Source organism: Zingiber officinale, chromosome 4A (assembly GCF_018446385.1).
Source record: "Zingiber officinale cultivar Zhangliang chromosome 4A, Zo_v1.1, whole genome shotgun sequence".
In the NCBI taxonomy this organism is placed as follows: Eukaryota; Viridiplantae; Streptophyta; class Magnoliopsida; order Zingiberales; family Zingiberaceae; genus Zingiber; species Zingiber officinale.
Window position 1 is genome coordinate 156,118,540 of NC_055992.1, and position 9,455 is coordinate 156,127,994.

At 35.6% G+C, this 9,455-nt stretch overlaps 1 long non-coding RNA gene across 1 annotated transcript; it reads right to left on the minus strand.

The window, feature by feature from the left end:
- Positions 1-502: 502 nt before the first annotated feature.
- Positions 503-1,066, minus strand: LOC121973826. Its single transcript, XR_006109773.1, has 3 exons — positions 981-1,066; positions 752-850; positions 503-557 (listed from the first exon to the last, which is right to left on the minus strand). It is a non-coding gene; the product is annotated as an uncharacterized LOC121973826 (long non-coding RNA).
- Between the last annotated feature and the right edge of the window lie 8,389 nt (positions 1,067-9,455).

Below are 9,455 nucleotides of genomic sequence, written 5' to 3' on the forward strand. Positions count from 1 at the left end.
ATTGTCATTTTCTTCATGTCGAGTCGATGGTGGCTCTGATTATACTTGGTCAGGTGTTTGTGCTTAGAGGTGTCAGACGGGCTAACCCATGACGGGGTGGGCCAACCCATGGCGGATCGGTCATATGGCGAAGCGGGCGGGTCGGGCCTCTATTCCAACAGATTGAAAAATTCTCAACCCAACCCAAACTAAGACGGGTTGCGAGTTAGGCGGGTCACATACTCATTTAAAAAATAAAAATTATTTTGTAAAAAATTATGTAATTATGTGCTTGAATCAATACACGACTTAATCAAATATTGAATTACTTAATCGACAAAGTCTGTCAACAAACAATACTGCTATCTGCTAAGATTCAGAAATCAATCTCTAAATCAACCAAAATTTAAAAAACAATATGTTCGCCCAGCATATAATCCAACCAAAATTACTTAATCTCTGTATACAAAACAGATCACATGCAGCCAAATACCGTATGAAATTACCAAGCCATCTGAGTTTTCCACATGTTCCTCGTATAAAAAGAACCCAATTCCTTGAACAAAGGCACCTTCAATCTGCAGAAAAAAGAGATAGCAAGATTAATTTGTAGTAAAAGAACTATGGGTTCCCAATGACATATTGCAGTCATAAAAATTTGCATAATGAGATCCAAATGACCCCTTATCTAGAGAGACATTTTGCCGTTATCACAATCAAAATAAAAAAAAGACAGATGAAAGAGGAGATTCAATGGAAACATCCACCAGACCTGTCCCAGATCCACAGCAGGATTCAAGCTCTGCCCATAGTCATAAGTAAGATTTGTCCTTAAGATGGTAGTAGCTCCTGTAAGAATATCAACCTCCACCTACATTGTGCACCAAATCACAAGTTAAGAAGAATGCAAATTAAACTTCATTAAAGCAAGGTCTTGCGACAACACAATGTTACGAGCAATGAAATTAAAGGTGAAAACACCAATGATTATATGAAGCTACCTCACTTATAGCAGCTCCATAGTTCAGATAGTCTAATTTATCCTCAGGGACCCAATAAGCACTTGCTGACAAGTTCACTGCTTGCATAGTCGCCTGTGCATAAATCATAATGGAATGTAAATAATCAGGATGAACTCCAAAGTAGGCGCATATAGTCGAAGTAGCAAAAGGGGGAAAATTGCTTCCTGAAGCTATTCATGTTGTAATTCAAACATTATTATGAAAAAGAAATTTTTTTTAGTCTAGTAATGTAAACAATCTCTTTTAGTCTTTTCTCCAAATTCTATATATGTAGTTTGAAAGAGGTCTAAAAAACAAACCACATCAATTATCAAATTCTTCTGATTCTCCATCATCTCCTTTCTCCACATGAATATCTTCTAGATCATTTGATCCTTCCTTAGACAAGGTTGTTTTAATACTTGCATTGTCTTCATTATCTTTATCTGCATTTAAAATACACAAAGATGAAGGTAATTGAAAATAAAATCACAATAAACTAATATACCAACTAAGTCAAGAATATAACTAAAAATTTATAAACATTACCAATAGCATAACCATGTAACCAATTACAGGTGCAAATAAGAGCTTGTACTTTTTCATGAAGGGTGCAACTTCTATACTTGGTAAGCACACGAGAACCAATGGAAAAAGCTAATTCTGATGCAACAGTAGTTATAGGAATAACTAAAACATCACATGCCATTAGTGCAAGGGTTGGGTATCGATGATTTTGATTCTTCCAATGCTCCAAAACATTTAAATCTTGATAATATGCAAATTCAAGTTTTGGCTCTTCCAAATAAAGATCCAATTGAGATTTTCCAGCACTTGTAATTGTTTGGCTCTTATATGCCATTATTTCTTACATTAATTGAAATAGTAGTGACAATAAAATAAAAACCAATTAGAGATAAGAGAATACAATAAAAAAATTAAAGTACTTACATCAAAGATTCTTTTGTTCTTTCCTTTAACTCCTCCTACACTTTGTTGATATGTATTTGTGGTAGAAGAACATTGTGGTTGGCATTGTGAAGAACTTGTCTTGCTAGTATTAGAATATCGATAAAAAAAACTTATATAATTTTGTCTTCACAAGTTCCATCTTATTTTGGAATTTAACATAATCACTCTCAACCTTAGTATAAAAAAACTCCAACATTGAAAGCTTTATTCATGGGTCAAGAATAGCTCCAAATGCAAGAACCATTCTATATTGAGTCCAACACTTGTCAAACTTCTCCATCATTCTCTTACACATAGAACTTATCACCTCATCTTCATTAGATAAGTTTTCATTTAACAAAACTTCAATCTTCCATACTTGCATAAAATACAAATTTGATGTAGGATAAGAAGAACCAGAGATCAAATTGGTAGTATCATAAAATGGTTCAAGGAACTCACATATCTTCTCTCCTCTTTTCCATTATTCAGTTGAAGGACAATATTTATAATTCTTGTCATTGAATTGAAGAGAAGTAAAAGCTTTTTTATATTTGATGGCACTATCCAACATTAAGTACGTTGAATTCCAACGAGTAGACACATCCAATCGTAAGCCAATACTAGTATCAATGTTACCAACTGCTTGTATACATTCTTCAAACTTTTTCATCCTAGTCTCTGAACCTTTAACATACTTGACTGATTCTCTAATTTTATTCAAAGCTACAGTAGCAACTTTCAAACCTTCTTGCACAATCAAATTCAATATATGAGCAGAACAACGAACATGAAAAAATTCACCATCACACAATAAGCTATCATGCAAAGACAATTGCTCTTTTAAATGAACTTGCATGTTGTCATTATTGGATGCATTATCTAATGTCAAAGAGAAAACCTTTTTCTCAATCCCCCATTCCTTAAAAAATTCAAACAATTTTGCAGCTAATTCAACTCCTAAGTGTGGAGGAGGCATATGAGAAAAATTTAGTATTTTACTATTCAATTTCCAATCATTATCAATAAAATGAGCCGTCAAGCAAATATAACCCTTACTAGTGCATGCCGTCCACAAATCTGAAGTCAAACAAACTCTATTCTAAATAGTTGTCAAAACATACTTAAGTTTCTCTTTCTCCCACACAAATAGATCCGATTAATATCATAAACAAGAGTATTTCTAGAAATACAAGCAATATCAGAATTGATGTACTTCATCCAATCTCTAATATCATCGTACTCAACAAATGAAAATGGTAAATCATGACTAATGATTGCACAAGCCAGTAACTCATGTGAAATTTTTTGATTTATTTTCTTGGATCTCATTTTTCCATCTTGATCAAGAATCATTTGTCCTACATCATGAAACTTTAACTTATCACAAATTTTAAGATGACGCCATAATGTAGAAGTTCCATAATGTTTACCCCCACATTTATACTGTTTTTACACCCATTACTTTCAGCTTTATCAATCTCAATCATTTTCTTAAAATACATCCAAATATCAGAAGTTTCTCTAGACTTTTTAATCGACTCATCATCTTGCTTAGTACTTTTCAATTCATCAACCTCTAAAGTAGTTGTTTGATTTTGAGAAGTAGATTCCATTTCGAATTCTATAATAAAAAAAGAAAAAGAAATAATAAATTACAGTTTCATGCAAAATCAATCAAATACAAACAATCAGTAAAATAACATATGCTTATTTTTTTATGTTAGCAGCAAAAATTTGAATCAAATACAACAATAAAAGCAAATAAGGCAATTAGTAATTAACGAAGAAGATTAATATTTAGCAGTTCAGAGTCCAGACCACGATGGAGCGTGGGTTTGACGAGTAATATTCTTATTGGTATCAACGAAATGGGGATTGCTGAATGTTGATTAACAAAGTTGAAATCCTTGCTACTTCACAAACAAATTCTTAACTATTTAAAGCCTATAAGATATATCAAACTGAGAACATCACAAGAAAAGAAAAAAAAAGTTGATTTATGAAACTTTCCCAGCAAAATAGAAAACAAGGTAAAAAGTCCAACAAATATGCAAACCACAAGGCACAATTATGTAGAAAATTTGAAAAACGAAGGGAAATAGAAAGAAAACATTTCACCTCAAAAAACAATTTGGAGAATGGAGAAAGTGTTGGTTAGTCCTAGGAAAACGTACCGGTTCCACTGTACAAAAATTTTTTGTACAAGTGTCGAACTTTTCCTTAAATAACCTATTGTGTTCTTTAGAAGTTAAATTAGGAATCGCAAACGGAACTTAACATCATTGATTCCAAATTTAACTTATTTGTTCTTAATGGTTTAGATTTTAATCGCAAGCGAAACTTAACACTATTGATTCAAATCTACCTAAGTTATTAATTCCATAAATATTAATTTCCAAAATTGGCTTCCAGGACTGCATGGCGAGGCACATGACCTTCTTGGATATGGGAGCAACCACCACCACCTAGGCAAAGCCTTTTAAGGAAAGCTAATATTTATTTCCTTAAATAACTCTAGGTTAACCAAAAGGAACAATCGAATCACAAATTCGAAAAAGAAGAAAACACAAACTCGAAAAATAAATTCGATAAACTAGATTTAATTGCCTCTTGTATTTAGAATTCATACAAAGAAAAATAACTAGTATGATGCGGAAGAAAAATACTAGTTATACCTTCTCTTTGTAAGCTAATGACCTCGAGATCTTCTACCGTATTCCTCACCTCGCCTTGGACATCGTGTGGGCGACGATCCTCCAAGATGAACACCACCCAAAAGCTTCCTCCTCTTCTTCTAAAATTCGGCCACCACCACCACCAAGGAGAAGAGAGCAAAGGGAAATGGAGAAGGGAGAGGGCTGGCCACCAAGAGATCTCTAAGCTAGAGAATAAGAGTTGTGTCTCATGAAGCCCCCTCACCCCTTCTTTTATATTACTTGCCCAAGGCAAATAAGGAAAAACTTTTTACCAAAAATAAAATCATCCAAGAGTTTTTCCTTTTCCCGTTTAATTTTTTATTTTCTTTCCTCTTGTTTGAATCAATCACCAATTTTGAATTTGTGATGATTTTATTAATTTTAATATGGCCGGCCACTTGCTTGGGCATCAAGCAAGGTGGCCGACCACCTCAAGGGGGAAAAGGAATTTTATTTTTATAAAATTTACAAGAAAAACTCTTATAAAATTTTACAAGCTCTCTTTCCTAAAGTAGGAGTTAAAAAAGGAAAGTTTCTAAAAATTAAAACCATGTTTTAAAATTTAAAAACTCTCTTATAAAATTTTCTTTTTTTAACATGATGATAGAAAATTTTAATTTTAAAACTTATCTTCCTTTTTTTCTTAAACCATAAGGATGGTTAAAAAAGGAAAGTTTTAAAACTTTTAAAACTCCCTATTAAAACATGTGGCCTAAATTCAAGTAAGGAAAGTTTTAAAAATTAAAATATCTCTTTTAAAACTTATAGTTTTCTACAAAGAGAAGATTTTAAAAATTCAAAACAACCCTCCTATTTGAACTAATATTGGCCGACCCCTACAAGCTTGGTCACCAAGCAATAGGGTCGACCCTTATAAGAGGATATGGCCAGCCATTGCTTGGTCACCAAGCAATGGTCCGACCCCCTTCTTGGACACCAAGAAGAGCCTTACATTTGGATGGACTTGAGGCTTTAATGAGGCCACGACAGGGACCTAGAGGAGAAATTGATTTTGGCCTTCCGATGAGCTTGAGTATCCCGTGCTCGCCCCGAACACACAACTCAAGTTTATCGATAATAACTCATTCCACTAGAGAATTATTATCGCACTACCGCACCAATCCCAAATTACATTATGGGCTCCTTCTTATCATGAATGTGTTAGTCTCCCTGTGTTTAAGATTACGAATGCCCACTAATTAAGTAAGTCACTGACAACTCACTTAATTAATATCTATCTCCGAGAGTAGTACCACTCAACTTCATTGTCATGTCGGACTAAGTCCACCTGCAGGGTTTAACATAACAATCCTTATGAGCTCCTCTTGGGGACATTCTCAACCTAGATAACTAGGACATAGATTCCTTCTATAATCAACAACACACACTATAAGTAGTACAATTTTCCAACTTATCGGGCCTATTGATTTATCGAGCTAAATCTCACCCTTTGATAAGTTAAAGAAATAAATACTAAATATATGTACTTGTTATTATATTAAGATTAAGAGCACACACTTCCATAATAACTAAGGTCTAGTTCTTTTATAAAGCCAGTACAAAAAGAACTTACCTAAATGATCCTACTCAATATACTTAAAGTGTATCAGTGTAATTTATTAGTCAAGATAAACTAATACTTAATTACACTACGAATATTCTGATGGTTTGTTCCTTTCCATCTTAGTCGTGAGCAACTTGTTTATAATTTATAGAGAACCGACAACATGATCTTCTGAGTGTGACACCACACTCCATGTTGTCTACTATATAAATTAATTGAACAATTATATTTAACAAATAAATGCAGATATTGACCAATGTGATTATTTTATTTTAACAAATAAATGTTTAATAAAAGCTAGGCTTTTAGTATACACTCTAACAGAAAATCGTGTAAATATTATCGTCGGACTGTCGCCTACTGATTGGTAGAGTGTCGATCTCTTTTGGAGAGTTTCTTTGCAGGCGATTCAAACTTCAGAGGAAGCGTTCAGACTTTGGAGGCAGCGCCGGCGGACTTTGAGGCGGTGAGTGCAAATGGTTGGGATGGGGTAGCAAAATGGGAATAGGGCTAGGGTTTACAAGATGAGGAATGTGAATCGCCCTTTGCCCCTCTCAGCCACGATTCTCGTGAAGGAAGAAGTCATGACACCGTCACAACTCACAAGTCACAACTCGCACACAAGAGACGATGGGACACAGTCACACGGATAGAGGATTTGACTTTTGAGAAGGTTGTAAGTTGTAACTTGTAATTTGAAACTTGAAACTTAATCACAATTTGTATTTTTTTTAATTATATAATTGTATAGGCCCGCGGGCCAACCCGAGCCCTCCACGAGTTGGCCCGCCTGAACCCGTAGCCCGCGCGGGTTAGCACATTTAAGCCCGCTAGATAATGGATTAATAAAATATTAATTTATCTTGTTTAATTTATTTGGCGGGGTGATATACCTGATTTTGTCGTGATTTGGGTATCAAATAATTTCACCAAATCCCTTTCTACACTAATGCAGTATAGGATAATTCGGATCGTCTCTCTCAAGGAATGTAAATGGTAGAATGATAGTCTTAGGATCAATTATTGTTGGCTTGGGGTTTTCTGGATTAATTGGGGATTCAGAATTGACTTTTGAACAAAGAGAAGAAGTAAGAACCAAAACCTATGCTACATTTACAAATTCAACTCACAGAGATTAACAAACAAGAATCTAACTAATCTAAACTACATCATTGAAAGAAATAACAAACAAGAATAACCTAATGCAACAATTATGCAAAATCTAAATTGATCAGACATCAAGAACAGTGACCTTAACTGAAGGTTTTCAAAGCAATAGCAAGGGAATTTGAATCAACTATACATTGATCAACTACAACAAAACTAAAATTCAAACAGAGATGAAGAAACTAGCATTCAGAGGATTCAAACTAATCAAATTGGAGAAACCCTAGCTTGGATTTGGTGTGCATCGGATGAAGAACTCGGCGATGAAGACAAACAGAGTAACTCGGCTGGAAATGGATCAAGATCATAGAGAAAGCAGAAGCAAACATTTCTGATGGTTCAGATGGGTGCGGAGCTTCAGGGAAGAAAGATTGTGGCCGGAAGACAAAAGAATCGGCTGAACCCACCAGATTCTCACCTTCTCTGCTTCTTCTTTCTCGCACGAAGTCGCGGCATGGGTTTGAGATCAGATGATCGAAGTGGCATCGCCAGTTGCTTGTGAAAGATCACCGAAGGAAGGGAAGTGCCCTTGACCTCGCTTGCTCGCCGACGGTGGAGTGGATCGGAATCGCCGGAGAAGGACCACGCTTCCTCTGTTTTTGACGCGAGGACTGTAGCTAATTGATGAACAACCTGTAGCTTCTCATTTCCCACTTAAATCAGATCTGAAATCTAAGTCAACGGTTGAGATTGCTTCGGAATGATCCAACGGTGGAAGTTACTCCAAATCCGATCCAAATCTTTAAATCTTAATCACTGGTTGTGATCTACTTCCCCTTGGATTGAATGGACCAAATTCTTCACGGATGTCTTAGATCTACTCCGATCTTAGATGAACGACTGAGATTGTTCCAGAGCTGGATCTCCTTATTTAAGCTCAGATTTGAACTCAATCTGAGTTGATCAAACTAGAGTCCTTGCCCTTTGATGCCTACAAAGAATATAACCAAATATTAGCATCAAATACCTCAAATATGATATAATTTGCAATTAAGTTCACAAATGAATGCAATTCATGAAATATGATATAAATGTGGAATTAACACATGAGAAGATCAAATGACATGCTTATATGAATCAAAATATCAATACAAAATGATGATTATCACGGGCGGGCTAACCCAACGGGCCTAATCCAAATTGACGGCTCTATTTGTGCTTGTATAGCGGGGAGAGGTAATATTCCCTCTTGTGATCCACTCAGTTAATATTTAATTTTGAGAGGACTATTCTATAGCGGATATCGTCAATAATTTGGGATTGGAGAACACCAATGATAGCGGGTTTTACCTGCCCGCTGATTCTTTAAAGAAAAATAATTTTCTATGTTGTGGGCGTTGGTCAGATGATACGTGCACCACTTTTGAGGAAAATACGGGGGAGCATCTACATGTTGTACTGCCTGAGGCCGAAGCTTTAGATGACTATGATGTGGATCTGCCCGAGGTCCTTTAGGAGGTTGGACAAATCCCATCGGACGTGTTATAGCAGGAATCAGCGTAGAAGCAGTAATATTCTTCCTCCGAGCGACTTGAGCCTCTTCCACATTGATGAACCCCGAACCTTGCTCAATCAATATGCCAAAAATTGGTGGGAGGGTTCCTGACTAAGTCTTTAAAGAAATCATTATCATTAAGCCCCTAGGAAAAGACACTTACTAAGATCTCTGTGGTGGCCGAAGGGACATCGATGGCCACTTGGTTGAACCTCTTAATATAAGCTCTGATAGATTCTTTAGGCCCTTGTTTGATTGAAAAAAGACTCCAAGGGGGCTTGTGATATCTCTGATTGCTAGAGAAATTATGTAGGAATACCTTGTAGAAGTCCTTAAAACAACGAATAGAATTTTCCTGTAGTCATTTGAACCACCTCTGAGCTCCTCAACCAAATGTAATAAGGAACATCCGACATTTAACTCCATCGGTAAATTGTTGGAGGAGCACCGCATATCCAAATTTAAGAAGATGATCCACGGGATCAGTTGTTCTCGAGTATTCTCCGACATTTAAATTTTGATAATGTTTTGGCAAAGGATCATCTAACACTCATTGAGAAAATGGAGTGATAATCCTTTTAGGAGAACTATCACTGGCT